At 41.3% G+C, this 17,340-nt stretch overlaps 1 long non-coding RNA gene across 1 annotated transcript in view; it reads left to right on the forward strand.

The window, feature by feature from the left end:
* Positions 1–16,466, forward strand: part of LOC112668651 (uncharacterized) — a 51,388-nt gene extending 34,922 nt beyond the window's left edge. Inside the window, exons 2-4 of the long non-coding RNA XR_004808447.2 lie at positions 9,324–9,477; positions 11,025–11,217; positions 16,196–16,466. This is a non-coding gene — a long non-coding RNA (uncharacterized LOC112668651). The remainder of the gene's footprint in view (positions 1–9,323; positions 9,478–11,024; positions 11,218–16,195) is intronic.
* The last annotated feature ends 874 nt before the right edge of the window (positions 16,467–17,340 follow it).

Consider the following 17,340-nt stretch of genomic DNA (forward strand, 5'->3'; position numbering starts at 1 on the left):
TAAATCTGATGTAGAAATAGATACTAGTAATGGATAATAATAGCTGCTATTAGTATTAACCACTATATAATGTATCAATGGTGATGAATGCTTGTTACTAACAGCAAGAGCCTGTATTCTTATGACACACTTCAGTCCTAATCTAGGACTGAACATTTCTTTTCCAGGAGCCTGACTGAATTAATCTCTGCTTACCAGTGAAGAGGTGGAAGGCTGCAGGAAGCCAACGGTTTCCTCTGCTCCAAGCCAGGAAGGCAAGCCATTCTTCCTTTCCATCCATCCTGACATAATTGTAATAGGTACACCATGACTCACAGGTCTCACATGTCTCACATCCAAGAAGTCTTTGGGCCCATTTCTGCCTCCAAAGCTGATGTTTCCAGTGATAAGAACCTAATAAGTCTTAGCTGTTTGGTTATGCTTTAACCTTGGCCAGATGAGATAATGGGAGATGGTGGGGACAGGACCGGGGAAACCCACACTCTTCTCTCTGCCTAAAGGGACAGAGGAGGAAGACCCTACTGAGAAAGCCTTTCTTGTCTCAGTGACAAGGCAGCAAATTTAGCGACAAGAGCATGAGTTCGTTATGAGGCACTTGAAATTCAGATCTGGCTACTAAGTTTTATATATCCATGATCTCAGCTCCTCCATGAATTTCTCCTTCCCTGTCCTCACCTGGAAAATGGGCTTTTACAACACCAGGACCTTTGCTTGACACACTCATGTGTTTTTATTTGTCTTTTAAATAGCTTATTGTCATTGCCATCTTTGTGGACTGTAGAATTCCAGAGAGCCCGTAAAGTGAAGCTTACCACCACGTGGCTGGGGGTGTCATGCACTGATGATAATGTTGCTCATATTGTCATTCACCAGACAGGAACGAGCCACCAACGTGCGTCAGACGTTGTGTCGGGCATTGTTTTTGTACAAATCAAAATGGTCATAATCTTCACCCTCAAGGAATTTACTAGTTAGTGGGGGGGTTCCAGTGCAATGTTACTGGTGTTGTGCATGTAGGGCGTACAGTGGGCCATGTGGAGGGTCGCCTATCTCATACTTGATGCCAGAGAAGACTTAAGGAGCTGCATTTTAAAGAAAAGTAAAAAATAGATGAAAAAAAGTAAGGGGGCATCCAGGGAGCAAGAACACTTTAGGCAGACACAGGCATATTGTGCATTAGTGCCGATCTGAGTCTTATTAAAACTAAGGGTGATACAGCTCTCTGGTCCAGAGGTCAGGAAATCTGGGGTCGTGGCCTGGCACTGTCAACAGCTTTTGAAACTGGTCCACCCAGTAACTTAATCGCTCTGGGCTTGTTTACTCAACGATCCATGTGAAGGCAGGCTACTTATGCTCAAGGATGGCCCCAGGCCTAACCTTCTATATAGTTCTGCATTTTGGGTTAACCCTAAGAAGCCAGGTGACAGTTCCAGGCATTCTTGGTTGGCAACCCATGCCTTGACTGACAGCCCGAAGATTATCAGCCAAGCTTCCTGAACACAATGGTGATGCACTGTATCTAGCTCAGGGCCATCCACAGCACAATTGCCCAAAACACTGCCCTGTAAAACACTGGTCCCCAGCCTTCACCTCCTTTCAGGGGGATGGAAATAGTGATAATCATTTAGAACCATGGAAGACCGATATGTGATATGCCAGCCAGGCAGCAAGGTGTTGAGTGTGGGGGCAGAGAATCTTGGATTTGTGCCTTGAAATCATTTTATGGAAAAAGTTGGAAATCTAGCCCATCCCCTTAGGCCCCCAATATTTCTTTCTTTCTTTCCTTCCCTTCCTTCCCTCTTTTTTCTTTCTTTCTCTTTTTGTTTTTTTCTTTTTCTTTCTTTCTTTCTTTCTTTCTTTCTTTCTTTCTTTCTTTCTTTCTTTCATAGGCTCCACACCCAACATGGAACCGAACGTAGGGATTGAACTCATGACCCTGAAATCAATACCTGAATCAAAATCAAGAATTGGATGCTCAACCACTGAGTCACCCAGGTGCCCCAGGCCCTCACTATTTCTGATGGATGGGGATCTCCAACACACATTCAACTTCTGGAGGATTAAGACATTAACCTTGAATGTGACTTTGAAAAGCTCAGAATCCAGTTTCTTCCAACTCATGTAGATAGGATACAGTGTTTATCAGGCTGTTGTGGGGGGAAAAATAAATTCCTGAGCTGGATGTGGGAGCCAGACCACAAGGAAGTGGTCAGGCAGGATCAGTCCTTGTCTGTTCTTAGGGTTGGCAGCTAGTGTTTCCTTAACTGATCAAAACAAAGGATCTGTAGCATCTTTTATCTCTCACTCCCTACTCTCCCCCCTTGCCTCATATTCTGGAAATAGCTGCTGCCCTTTGTGGGTCAGATCCTTTAACTCTTTAGATCTGGTTGTGAGCAACCTTGGTAGGCTTTCCCCTAAAAACAGCCCCTTCCCTATTCCTGCCGGAAGCCAGCAGAGAAGTCAAAGGAAAGGGAATTGGGCCAGAAATGTACATTCGCCTTGCTTGACCAAATGATGGTGGACATAGAGCCAAGAGGCTCAGTCTCTGAAGCTGTTCAACAGGAAGCAGCAAGAGCGGTTTTAAAAACATAAGGAGGCTATGAGGATCAGGGAAATTCTGCTTGAGGTTTTAGTATTATGTGTTGTTCTTCTAAACGGAGTCCTTCATGACCTTGGAGGGCCAAATGGCATTTCTCCATCAATTCTGAGGAAAAGTTCTAATTCTAATCAATGATCTTCAGAGAGACTTACAGGCAAAGTGAACTGCACCTGAGAGGATATTTTAAGAATACAATTCAAGAACTTCAAGCACTTACTGTTTCCTAGTGAAGGACGACGTGGGAGAAAAAGGTAAAAGGCGACAAGGGATCAGCAACCAGAAAAAGTGGGATGTGTTCAAGGGTTTCTTCTTGAAGCCAAAACCACATTAAAATCACCTTTGTTTCTACTGGAACCCCTGCGTTCAAAGAAGGTCCATTTGAGATTTGTTTTTCTCTCCTTCATAACCCTTGAACTACATGTAAGCCTCTGGGTTTATGATGGTATCTGGTCTAAAACTGCCAGTTTGAGAAAACCTTTGTACCTTATTGCTGATTTAGGCAACACTGAGGATTAATGACGTATTGGGTGGAGTGTTTGAAATGAGATTAAACTGTAGCCGAGCTAATTGTTGCTTCAGCTTGAATTGATGAGGGATGGGCCAACTGAGGGGGGGGGAGTGGAGAGTAAAAGTCTCACTTTCCTTGCCCTCAGGAAACTGCTTTTGAACAAGAAACAGAATGGCTCCCTGCCTTAGACTGGTGACTACACTCGAAATCTGTAGATGAGTCTTCGACATTGTGGCAAGCACAGCTTCAGATATAAGGTGGTAGCTGTTAATTAAAGCATATAGCTACTGTCTTGAGGGTCTTTTGGTTGCTTGGAAGGCCAAATTGAAGAGGCAGCAGGAGGTGAAGGGTGGTGATCTTCACTGATGTGATGAAAGCAAAATCTTCCTTTTCCATGTGGGAATGCTTCTCAGCTTGCGTGGCACCCTGCATCTTGGTGCTCAATGCATCTTCACTATATTAAGAGGCAGCAATTGTGAGAAATAAAGGACTGTGTTTAAAACAATGCACAAAGCATAGGGAGCATATCGCGGAAGACATGCTTTCTGATTATTTTGCACCATAATTGGAGACAACTGCTATTTTTTACAAGTCATGGATGAGCGCCACAGCACCCTAAGGCATTTTTGTTTCAGTCGTTGGGAATAAGGCATAATGTCATATTATTCCCTGTCAGGTGCATCCTTGGGATTACCGATAGAGGGCAAGGAGCTCTTTAGCCGCTGCTGTTCTGTTCCATGACAGGCAGGCTGTCTGTCTGTCTCTGTATAAACAGCATGGTAATGAGAAGCTGCTTCTTTCATTACTTCTGTAGTCTCTCTGAATAAGGGATTATCATTAGATTGGGAGAGATGTACCTCTGAGAAGCCAATGTGACCCCCTGCATACAATCTGGTCCCACAAGATGCCTTCTGGGACAGTGGTTCTCAGACTTGGCTGCATTTTTTTTTTTTTTAAGATTTTAAAATTTATTAGAAAGAGAGAGAGCACAAGCTGGGGGAAGGGGAGAGGGAGAGGGAGAAGCAGACTCCTTGCTGAGCAGGGAGCCTGACAACACAGGACTCCATCCCAGGACCCTAGAATCATGACCTGAGCCAAAGGCAGATAGTTAACCCATTGAGCCACCCAGGTGCCCTGTCATGGCTGTATACTATAGTCAACTGCGAAGTTTCAAAAAAATCCAAATATCTAGACTGCTCCCAGACCAATTTAGTCAGATTATCTTGAGGAGAGATGTAGGCTCTATTACTTCTTAAAATGTCCCTGGTGATTACAGCATGTAACTAAGTTTGAGAACCAGGGCTCAAGAATCCCTTGAAGTTCAGCATCAAGACTGATGATAAGCTCTGCACCCCACACTGGGGACTGGTGAAGCTAGAGAGGGCATTTGCCTGAGACAAAGCAAGTGGGGTATGGAAACCTTACAGTTGTAAATCTCAATGCCCCACAGACAATGTGTGCTCCCTCAGGGCCTCTACCTTGGGTTCAAAAATAGCACATGTCTCAGAATGTGGACCTTGGATAAGAGGCTGGCATATGACATGTCAATCTTTATTCTTTTTTTTTTTTTTTTTTTTTTTTTAAGTAGGCTCCACACCCGGGGTGGAGTCCAATGTGGGGCCTGAACTCATGATCCTGAGATCAAGACCTGAGCTGAGTTCCAGAGGCAGATACTTAATGGATTGAGCCACCCAGGCACCCCTGACATGTCAATCCTGACTAAATAACTAAGCAGACATTTTAAGATACAGTCAGCCCAAATGGATATGAGTATTCTGTCCATTTGTTTACTAGCTGTTTTGAGCATGGATTTATGCTGTGAGTCATGACCTATTTTTTTCAACAAAACTCCCTTTTAATAATTGGAAAAGTGTTGAATTGAATAGTACTAAACACACACACACACACACACACACACACACACACAAGAACAAAGGGTCTTTAATGAGACAGCTAAAAAGATCATCTCAAACAGCTCTGGGACCACTTCCATCCCCCTCTTCCCCTGGATTGTCACAGGCATATCAGAAGCCATTCTCTCTTATCTGGGACTGAAAGGCAGAGTGAAGTGTCACACCTCCCCCCAACACAACTATTCACAACCAGGGCTTGGGTTTGCTGACTAGGCAACTGGAGAACACAATCTCTCTTATATCTATTTTCCAATATTAAAAACAAAAACAAAAACAAACCACCCAAAGTTGAATTGTTCCTTTGGTAGGGGAGTGGGGAGCATGGGGAATTGGCTGTGACAGATGTCTAATTTTGCTACCTAGGGTGGTGGCTCGGGAAAGAGACCATGGCTTATTGGGAACTTCACCTTCTAGGGTTTCAGTGGAAGGGGTGAGAGGTGACATTTGTAGAAAGTTCCTGGACATGTGTGAGTTCCTGCTCTCTACCATCAGCGAAAAGACCAGGCAAGTCAGGACTCCCTGAAAAACAAATATAGACAAATGCATGATCCTCTGAGAGATACATAGAAAAGGTGAGCTGGTAAAGCATATAAATCCTTGAAAGCATGGCCACTGCAGATTTGCAATAGTAAATGGCACTACTATTGTATTCTCATATTCAACATTAAAAAAAATTGAAACAAGACAGAAAGATAACAAAGTACACATTTTCTGAAATCCCATTACCAAGAGAAAGCCCTTATAAAAATCTTCCAAATAGCTCTCTACAAATGTGTGAGCGTGTATGTGCAAGTGCACGAGTATGTGTGTATGAACGTCAATATAACTACACATTTTCACAAACTTGGGCCTAAGGTACATGGTATTTTGAAACTGACTTTTTTAGTCCTCAATACTTCTGGACTTGCTCTATGTCTGTAAATTTAAACCACATCATTTTCAATGTCTGTAGCATGTTCCCTTGTATATATGTATCATAATTTGACCAGCCTTTGATTACAAATAAAGCTGCTAAGAACTCTCTTGCATGTGTCCTTTTTTGGATACACACCTCATTTCTCTTGACATGTACCTACGAGGGGGATTACTGGGGTTCTGGGCTCTCACTCACCTCTTATTGGACATTGAGTTTTTTTCTAATATTTCTGTTTTCTCAAACTGTGCTGCAGTGATCTTTCTTCTACTAGAATATAAGCTCTGCAAGGGCAATTTCTTTTTCTGTTTGCTTCCCAGGTAAATTCCAAATGCTCATGCTGTTATTTCCAACACATCTGCTGAAAGAACTATATAAATATGGATTTTTTTCACATCTATAAGTATAGGGACAATGAATTCTTAACTCAAAGTTTTTACCCCTCTACATCCATGGATGACCATGAAATGCCACGAGTAATGATTTGAGGGTTACAAATTCATGGCAGTGAGTAAGCAAATTTACAAATGTAGAATTCATGAAAAATAAGGATCACTATATTTCATAGGATATATTCCTAGATTTGGACTTATTGGATAATAGAGTATATACACTTTAAGTACCAATAGATACTGTCAAATTTCCACTACTTTTCATGAAAAGATATTTTGATTTACTTTCCCATCAATGCTATGTGAGGGTGCTCACATTCCCATGCTCTTGTCAATCCTAGGTCATGTCTTTTGTTGTTGTCATTGTTGTTGTTGTTATTGTGGATCTAGATTGGGGAAACTTAGATTTTTATTGTGATGACAAAAATCACCCGTGGGAGAATGAAAATTCTAACTGACAAACTGGAAGTGAAATGTGGCTGGGCAACATGGGGAATGGATGTCCAGAGTCCCTGGAATGTTTCCTGGAATCTTGGGTTTCCTTCTGGAATCCTCTAGGTGCCCTGTATACCTCCTGGCACCACGGTCCCAATGGTCGCACAGAGCCCAGCTGGAGAACCAGCCCTCTTGGCCAAGAGTTTTATTGTACAAGAAGATGAAGATGTACAGGGATGTTCAGAGAGTGGCCTCAACTGCAGTAGGTACCTCCTCCTCCTCCAGCAGGCTGTTGGATGCCTAGTTCTGACAGGGGCACTGCTGAATATGAGCCGATAGCTTGACCATGCAGTCGTGCAGCTCAAGGACTGGCCCTGTTAGCAGCACTTCCTACTTATAACTGGTACCCTGGTATCCAGACTGAGTATGAAGGCAAACGGTCCTTCCAGCTCATCTTCCCCTCTTCCTAAGAGACATTGTGGATAGCAACAAGGATGAAGAAGAAACAGGCATGAAACATTTTCTTCATGTTCCTACAGAGAGATCAGCAGCTGGCAGAACAAATGACTGTAGACAGCAATTTGTCAGTGACTGGCAGCTCAGTTTTCTTCTGCATGAGGCTGAAGAGAACTTCTCCTTTGAACATGGAGCAGAAGGCTGTCTCTAGGTTTAGAGTCAGTTGCTGAGCTCTTGGGGGTTGGCAGTCAGGCCAGACAATGAAGCTCCATTCTCCCTCAGCATCACCAGCAAGAATTTGGTGCTCTTGTCTATCTTGGAACGTTTTGATCATCTTCTGGGAGACCATGGGGGCAGATGATCACCTTCTGGACAGTTGACACTTGGCATCTCCACCAGGACCTCAGGGGCAGACATGGACACCCACCAGGACTTGGGGCTGGTTCTGGGTGGGTGGGAAATCACGTTGTCAGCACTGCCCGCCTTGCTCTGGGCCTTGCTGTGGCTAACCATGCTGGTCTGGGCCCCCAGCATCGGGTCCTCAGTCTCCCCAGGGTTGGAGTGCATATAGGGCCAGCTCCTCTAACTCCTCTTCTTCCCCCCCACCCCACTCCTCACAGCTGGAAGTTGTGTGGTGCAGCCATGACACCCCAAATCATTAACCCTATATTTGCAGTGCCTGCCATGCTGTCAGTCCTGAGTCATTGATGGTTGGTTGGTTGCTTAGTTGAATAAACACTTCAGGCTCTTCACTCCTCTCCCATTTAGTTGTGGATTTTTTTAGATTTCTCTGAATCTAATCTTAACAATATTCCCCAGGTGGATTCTCTGGGTATTTTATTCTGACTTTTAATGAGTGCAAATAGCAGTGGGGATGCAAAGCTTATGGGAAGCAATGATGACCCAAGGGCCCAGCTTTTTCTCCACAAAGGCTAAGAGCTAGTAGCAGAAAATGCAGTTACCTTTACAAAGCTGATAAGCAATTGATTTTTCAGTTCAGAAAGTTATGAACCATTTTTTAAGCCAACAACAACACTAATTAACACCAAAGAAGATTAAGCGTGCACTCAAGTTTTCCACTAACTTTAATGAATTAGTTGAGTTGCTGGAACATTACTCAGCATGGGAAGAATAAAGGACAAAGATGCACTCCCCATTCTGCTGAGCATGATAATGAGGTCTGTACCTCATTTGCAGGGAAAATGTTCTTTAGTGAGCATCCACAACTTACGGAGATAATGAATCTATGCCCCATTTTACTTCCAATTTTATTAATAGATTATTTTACAGACTAATGCAATTATAAATTAGCTATTCAACAGCACACAATGAAATTCATGAACAAATCTGGTTAAATGCTTTCCTTGATTGCACTGCGTGTATAACATCTTTAAAACGGGGATTCGATTCTTAATTCACACCATCAATTAATGTTTGCACACATTGTATTAATCAGTTCTTGTTGTCAGGAGAAGTCCCAGTTGTTTATTGGTAGGGATATAATAGCATTTACTGGCATCTCTAATTACAAATCTGAAATTCCTGGGGAAGAGAGAGAAAATTTTTTTAATTTGTATTTTTAAATATCAAAATTCTTATGTTAGTCATATACTTAGGGGGAGAAGCAGATTCAAAATAATATGAATTGCAAAATGCCATTTTTATTTATTATCGAAATGGGTCTAGAAGAAAGTAATCTAAAATTTTGGCCATGGTTATTTCCAGGCAATAGACGCCCTGGTGACTTATTTTATTTTGTCTTTGCTTTCCTGTATTTATGGATGCTTTTCTCCATTTGAACAATGATATATAGAGCTTTCATGTATAAATACACTAAAATCCATGGAAAACATACAAAGCATTACATGGCTTCCAGGAGTCCTAATATTCAACAAATCCTTGTGCAAATGGACTATAAAAATCTATCACTTCTCAGAATGGAATGTCATGGTAAATGAAAACTAGGCTATAACCTCGTGGAAGGAGGGAGGGAAAATGAGCTGAGCAACAGTAGCTTCTGAAAATGGAACTTTGGGTACTGCAGGCCTAAAGGCAAAAAGAATTCTGCATAAATACCTACTCCAGTAGGTAAATTTGTTTCTTGCAGAGCCATGGGTCAGCAGTGTATACCAGGATTGAGTGAAGAAGTACCTACTGTCAGAGAAAGAAGTTGCAAATACCCAGGAGGGAAAGGCTGAATGTGCTTTACTGGTGTTGGATTAAAGTAGGACATACCAGTGTAAATTCACATTTATTTTAAGGTATGTACATTAATATATGTTTAATATACACATATGCATTTTATTTACCTTAACATGCGTTTTAATATATGTACATGCAGATGGCTAGATACAGAAATATAGATATGTATACATACATGTACATACATACAAACATGTGTATGCATACGTATGTTTTCTTGTTCTGTCAGCTGACAGGGCCTGGAAGTCGACACCCAGAAGCGATGAACAAAACCAGTGTCAAGATCTTGGTTTCTAGGGGACACTTGGGTGGCTCAGGTGATTAAGTGTCTGCCTTCGGCTCAGGTCATGATCTCAGGATCCTGGGATCAAGCCCCACAATGAGCTTCCTGCTCAGCAGGGAGCCTGCTTCTCTGTCTCCCTCTGCCACTCCTTCTGTTTGTTCTTTCTCTCTCTCTCTCAAATAAATAAATAAAATCTTAAAAAAAAGAAAAAGATCTTGGTTTCTAAAGGCTATCTCCAACATAAAGAATCAAGGCTGCTCGGGACTCCTGGGTGGCTCAGTGGTTGAGCGTCTGCCTTTGGCTCAGGGCATGATTCTGGAGTCCAGGATGGAGTCCTGCATTGGGCTTCCTGCAGGGAGCCTGCTTCTCCCTGTTTCTGTCTCTGCCTCTCTTCTTCTCTGTGTCTCTCATGAATAAACAAAAATCTTAAAAAAAAAAAAAAAAAAAGAATCAAGGCTGCTTAGAGAAAGGGCTGGACAGGGAAAGTGAGTTTGGAGCATCTTATAGTTTTAAAAATGAACAAATTCTCACCCCCCCACACACCCCCACACACAAAAAGGAATTGAGCATGTCAATAGGACATAGGGACAAAACTTGCAATTGCTCCTTATGGCCAAAGTTGAAGTAATTTGGGCAATAAAATAAATAATGATAATATTGAATTATAACATGAGGAGTAAACTTAATATCCCTGAGTATACATCGATAAAATAAATGATCTAATGAATAAATAAAGGACGGATAAGGGACAGATCTTCTACGCAGACTTCCAGTTAATAAATGTAGAGACTCCTCACTCCAGAAAGTGAAACTGAATTCCTCTTTCCTTGAGCATATGGGCTATACTTAACAGTGATTTACTTCCGATGAATAGAGCACGGAAAGCAGAAGACAGTGCACACACCCTTAACCAGGATGTCAAGGTTAAGATCACCAGTGACAGGCTATGTTGATATCATACCCTCGCCTAATACAGTGAGATCAGGAGCGCACTTCGTGATTTCATCCCCAAAACCCAGTTCCCCAGTCTCATGAGAAAATTTGTCAGACAAACTCAAATTAAGGGGCATTCTACAAAATGCCCCGTCCTCTTCAAAACTGTCAAGATCATAGACATCAAGGAAATACTGAGAAACTCTCATGAGTTGGACTGGTCTGGGGAAGGCATGACAGCTAAACACAACATGGTATTCTGAATTAGATCTTGGAATGGAAAAAGACATTTAGTGTAAAACTGGTAAAATTGGAATAGTCTGTAGCCGAATTAAGTGTGATTTCTTTTCTTTTCTTTTTTTTTAAAGATTTTATTTTATTTATTCATAGAGACAGAGAGAGGCAGAGACACAGGCAGAGGGAGAAGCAGGCACCACACAGAGAGCCCGACGTGGGACTCGATCCCGGGTCTCCAGGATCACGCCAAACCGCTGCACCACCGGGACTGCCCTGATTTCTTATTTTTGTTAAATGTGCCATGGTTAGATGTTAACATTGGAAGAAGATGAGTGAAGGATATCTGGTACTTTCTGTATTTTTGCAAATTTTCCATAAACCTAAAATTGCTCTGAAATTTTAAAAAATTTTAAAATTGATCTCAAATTTCAGATCTAACCTCTGTCCTAGTATTTTCTAAATGTTATCATTATATCTGCTATCGAAAGAAATTGTTTGTTAGTAGTCACTATCTTGTGTTTCACTATTTAGCAGCAGCAGGTGAAGACTTGGGCTGCTTGGATTTGAATTCTCCTCATTATTATGTGACCTCAGACAAGTCATTTAACTTATGTGCCTCAGTTTCTCTATCTGTAGAATGAAGGTATGATGTATCACAGGGACAACATGAAGATCAAACAAGATAATACTCAAATAGTAGAGATCTTCTCAAATATCCCAGAAATAACCTAGAAAAATCGGTTCACCACCACCACCAAATTCTTTTGGTTATAAGTCAGAAAATGGGCCAAAAAGTCAGAGATAGATAAAAAGAGGTGAAATGAACCTACACAGTTTGTAAGTCTCAGTGGGCACCAGAAGGAGAATCCATGTACCTAAAGCAAACTATTCATTTCACTCTTTTTTCTGCCTTTTTTTTTTTTAAGATTGTATTTATTTATGAGAGAGAGAGAGACAGACAGAGACACAGAGGAAGAAGCAGGCTCCATGCAAGGAGCCTGATGTGGGACTCAATTCCGGGTCTCCAGGACCACACCCTGGGCTGAAGGCAGCGCTAAACCGCTGAGCCACCCGCTGCCCCTTTTTCTGCCTTTTTAAGATAATTTTTCTTTTGAGAAATAACCAAAAATTTCCTAAGTGACTCCATTTCTTCCATTTTGTTGTTGTTCTATACTCTTTCTGGGCCAGAGGGCTCAAATACTAGAATGTCATCTGTGAGATGCCTTGCCAAGCTAGATGCAAGAAATATTTAGGACTTACTATGGATAAACAATTACATTTTTCTAATATTCCCTGTATTGCAAAACTCAGGAGAGTTCCTACAAGGCTCATCGAATAACCCTTGGACATTTTACCTTTGGGGCCCATTAGTCACTATTATTACTAAGCAGGATTAAAGTACTAAGCAGGGTAGAGATTTCATTTTTTTAAAAAACCACATTTGCTGGTATCTGATTGAAAGAAACACATCCCCCAAAATTCTGCCTTTTGTATCTCACTGGCAACAAAAGGAAAGAGGTTTTCAAGAATACCCTTGATTGTTAGCCTGTAAGAGAATCACGTGAGAGAGGAGAGAGAGTCTCCAGCAGACTCCCCACTGATCATGGGCAACACTGCCAGCCTGACCATACTTTGGGAATGACTTTCTGTGGTTTGAAAGGACTAGTGTGTTTTAGGACTTATTTTACCCAATGGTCAATGGGAATATGGCTAAAACTGTGTGATAAAAAAGAGATGAATTCACTTCCTGGTGAGCCCAAAAGCATGGAATCACCTGTTATTGTTTCCTCCAATGCTCTGAACAGTGATACCACCACTTTTTGTTTCTCAAGCCTTCTCATGTAAAAGACGTTTGGCTGCTTATCTGCCGGGATAGAGTAAGCTTCCTAAAATGTTCTCTTGTGAACAGGAATGTCAAGGGGTGTGTCTCTAAATCAGCGGTTCTCAAATTTTATTGTGCATGAGAATCACTTGGTGAGCTTATTTTAAAAGCATATTTCTGGGCCCCACCCAAGAAACTTTGATTTATTAGATAATAATAATAGCAAGCATTTATTATACATTTACCATGTGCCAGGCACTATTAGAAGCACTTTACATGTATGAACTGATTTAATTGTTGCAACAATTGTATGAGGTAATGACTATTGTTACTCCTTTTTTTTTTACAAATAAGGAACCTGATGCTCAGAGTGATTGATATCTAGTTAACTATTTATTAACCTAGTTAGTGGTGGAGCCTGGATGTGCACCCAGGCAGTTAGTGTCAAAGTCTCTTACCCACTATTACTCGACCACCTCTTGTCTGGTGAGGCTCTTCACTCTGAGTTTCCCAAAGGGAGCCCGTGAAACAAAGATGTAGATGTAGGCAATTTCTTGGACTCATGGTTTCCAGAGACACAAGTATGCAAGAAAGCCAGACAGGGAACTGCGTTAATGAGCTGGTTGTTGCCATGGGTAGCCAGGGCTCAGTCCCGCTAGGAACCCTCCAAAGGACCATGAAAAACATTCCTTTAGAATTGCCCTACTGAAGTTGGAGAAGCTAGGGTGTGTACTCTGGCTCCTTCCCCTTCTCAGTTGAGGGTTGTCTTGCTGAGGGTTGAATTCTGTGTCACTAACATACTCCTCTGAACCCAGAAAAAGACCTCGGGCAGAATGGTGAAGAGATCAATGCAGAGAATCATCCATCATAGCTGCAGGCAAATTCTGAAGTGGGTCACAGGGATTTGGAGCACAGCTTTGATAGGAATCTTTGATAGGATAATATATATATAATATATATATTAACATTTTAAATTTAAATTTAATTTAGTTAACATATAGTATATTATTAGTTTCAGAGGTAGATTTTAGTGACTCATCAGTTGCATATAACACCCAGTGCCCATTGCATCAAGTGCCCTCCTTAATGCCCATCACCCAGTTACCCTATCCCATCACCTACCTCTCCTCCAGCAACCCTCGGTTTGTTTCCTAGAGTTAAGAGTCTCTTATGGTTCTCCCCCCTCTGTGTTTTTATCTTATTTTATTTTTCCTTCCCTTCCCCTATGTTCATCTGTTTTGTTTCTTAAATTCCACATATGAGTGAAATCATATGGTGTTTGTCTTTCTCTGACTTAATCCATTTAGCATAATACCCTCTAGTTCCATCCACATCATTGCAAATGGCAAGATTTCGTTCTTTTTGACAACTAAGTAATATTCCATTGTATGTATGTATGTATATATACCATATCTTCTTTATCCATTCATCTGTCAATGGACATTTGAGCTCTTCCCATAGTTTGGCTATTGTGGAAACTGCTGCTATAAACATTGGGGTGCATGTACCATTTCAAATAACTATGTTTATATCCTTTGGATAAATACCTAGTAGTACAATTGCTGGGTTGTAGAGTACTTCTATTTCTAACTTTTTGAGGAAGCTCCATACTGTTTTCCACAGTGGCTGTGCCAGTTTGCATTCCCACACACAGTGTAAGAGGATTCCCCTTTCTCTGCATCCTCACCAACATTTGTTGTTTCCTGAGTTGCTAATTTTAGCCATTCTGACCAGTGTGAGGTGGCATCTCGTTGTAGTTTTGATTTGCATTTCCCTGATGCCAAGTGATGTTGAGTGGAATCTTCATTTTTTAAAGAGTTTATTTATTCATGAGAGACAGAGACATAGGCAGAGGGAGAAGCAGGCTCCCTACTGGGAGCCTGATGCAGGACTCAATCCCAGGACCTCGGGATCACTACCTAAACCAAAGGCAGACGCTCAACCGCTGAGCCACCCAGGTGGGTGGCTGAATCTGCATTTTAACCTACTGTTCAGGTGGCTCCAGGAACACATTTTGAAAAAAGTTTTTTAAATTTGAGGATAATTTTGGGCTGCCTCAGTGTGGTATCGCAGGCCATGACAACAGGGTTCTACATGATATGAAACTGAACAATTTCCCATTTCCCTTTTCATCCCCAGCCCCCAAAACCATCCCCTAAGAAGTGAGCCACACCAGACCAGATCATTAAGATCCCACAATGCAGTTGAATCCTGCTTTTTGTCCTAGACTGACAGACACATGGCACAACCAACCAGAAACAGCCCTATCTAACCAATCACAAGAAAGTTAAAGTACTCAGGATGGATGAAGAAAGGGGAGAAGTTTCTGTGCCCATATTGCTCTTAATGTCTAGATTTAAAATTTCAAATATGCTTAAAAATTGGTCACTGCCATGATCACCAATAAAATTGAATCCAGAACCCAAATCATTGGAAGGAGAGAGGATGAAGCTTAAGAGGCATCTAAAAGTAATATATTTAACTTATGTCTCCCATGGACTTGCTGTGTCCTATTGAAACAGCACAATGCTAGGCAGGCAGTGAGAGAGAACCAGAACCAGAAATGTCAGACCTAAATGGGGGGATCTAGGAAAGCTTCGAATTCAGGGCCTGCAAACTCAGAGGCCATCATGGGCCAGGAAGGTATGATGGCTTATTATATAAATGATGAAAATACAATACAGAGGGGAAAGCCTTGGCAACTGGAAAATGCACACACTTTTTAATTTTCAGCAATGCTAGGCTGGCCAAAAGTAAATAAATAATCAAAAAACACTTTGGTGCTCATATTTGCAGATTACTAATATGTGCATATTCAATTTCATTTTTTCTCCTTTGGTTGAGAGGAGACAGTTTCTAGGAGTCACTCAGGGACTTATGTTCAGCTGATATATGTTCTGAATGATCAAGGCATGACTGTAAGTGTCCTTAAATATTTGACTGTCACCTCTGAGTTCAGGCAACAAGCAGACCCAAGGATTGAAAATACATCTACACTCTCTTCTGTCATCTGCCCTTAAAAACTTATATTTTGCATTCATAATATGGAAAAATACATAGAGAAATGTAAAAAACCAATAAGCAGTTATAGATAAGTGTGTTTAACTGTGTAAAATAAGAGTTTTCCATATGCAAAGGATCTTAGCTTCTATTATAAATTCTTTATTTAAAAATTTTTTTATTACAAATTCTTTAGAAGGAGCACCTGTCTGGCTCAGTTGATAGAGCATGATCTCAGGGTCACGAGTTTGAGCCAGACATTGGACATAGAGATTACTTTTTAAAAAATTCATTGGAAGGGTAAATCCATCAGCAGGATACCATCAATGATCTAAGCATTTGTTGATCTTCCTTTTGTTGACAATCACAGTCTCAGTAAACTACCAGTACTTATGTTTTCATTAGGGATTCATCTTTTTTATTATTATTATTAGGGATTCATCTAAACACAGAAGGAAAAAAGCCTTTCTTTGTTTTTTTTCTTTTTCTTAATTGTTTTTAGAGAGGAAGAGGGGGAGAAGCAGAGGAAGAGGGAGAAAGAGAATCTCAAGCAGGCTTCACACCCAGCATGGAACCTGACCTCATGATCCTGAGACCATGACCTGAGCTGGAATCAAGAGTCAAATGCTTAACCAACTGAGCCACCCAGGCACCCTTTTACCTTAACTTTTTAAAAAGTATGTTTATACTTTTATATGTATATACTTATGTTTATAAGTACAAAGTCTCACTGTGTTTACTCTCAAGGAACTTCAATAAAAATCTAAAAGGTTTGGCTACAGTCAACAGTTAAACAAATCAATCGGTTGTGCCACCAGATGTGAGCTTTAGGAGGTAAGGGTATTTTTTGCTTTGTTTACCCTCATATCCCCAGGCACCTAAAATCATGCCTGTCACAAAGACATTCAACGTGTTGCTATGGCTCTCATTTGCCCCTTGGTGGTGGTTATCAGCTGCCTGGAAGATTTAAATTCTGAATTATTTTAGAACCAATTTCTGCTATGCAAACGCTCTGTATCTCCAGACGCTAACAAGTGAAATAGAAGAGGGAATGAGAAAGTACAAGGGACCATTTGGAAAGGTTTCAGTAAATAGCAGAAGTTGATGGCAGATTTTGAAGGGATAGGGGTTAGGGGTTGAGTTGAGGGAGAATATGGAGAGGTGAGCATTCTGAACGTGTGTGCTGTGATTTAGAGGGAAGAGGTGAGAGAATAGCGAGCAAAAGTAGGATTTTCTCAGTTGAGCAGACAGCATAAGGCAGAGGGGAAGGAAAAATAAGACTAGGGATTAAGGGCAGCCCCGGTGGCGCAGCGGTTTAGTGCCGCCTACAGCCCAGGGCGTGATCCTGGACACCCTGGATCGAGTCCCACATCGGGCTCTCTGTATGATGCCTGCTTCTCCCTCTGCCTGTGTCTCTGCCTCTCTCTCTCTCTGACTCTATGAATAAATAAATAAAAATCTTTAATTAAAAAAAAGACTAGGGATTAAGAGAGAGGAGTAATTGGCAGAGTAATGGCAGAAAAGCCATTTTGTCAAGAGTTCCTGGTATCTCTCTAAGCTTTGCTAGTCCATAGCACTCTATATCCAGGGAATACAAAGTGTTGGCTAGATGTTGTATAATTAAGCTTAAAAATACCTTATACTGGG

Source organism: Canis lupus, chromosome 23 (assembly GCF_003254725.2).
Source record: "Canis lupus dingo isolate Sandy chromosome 23, ASM325472v2, whole genome shotgun sequence".
Lineage (NCBI taxonomy): Eukaryota > Metazoa > Chordata > Mammalia > Carnivora > Canidae > Canis > Canis lupus.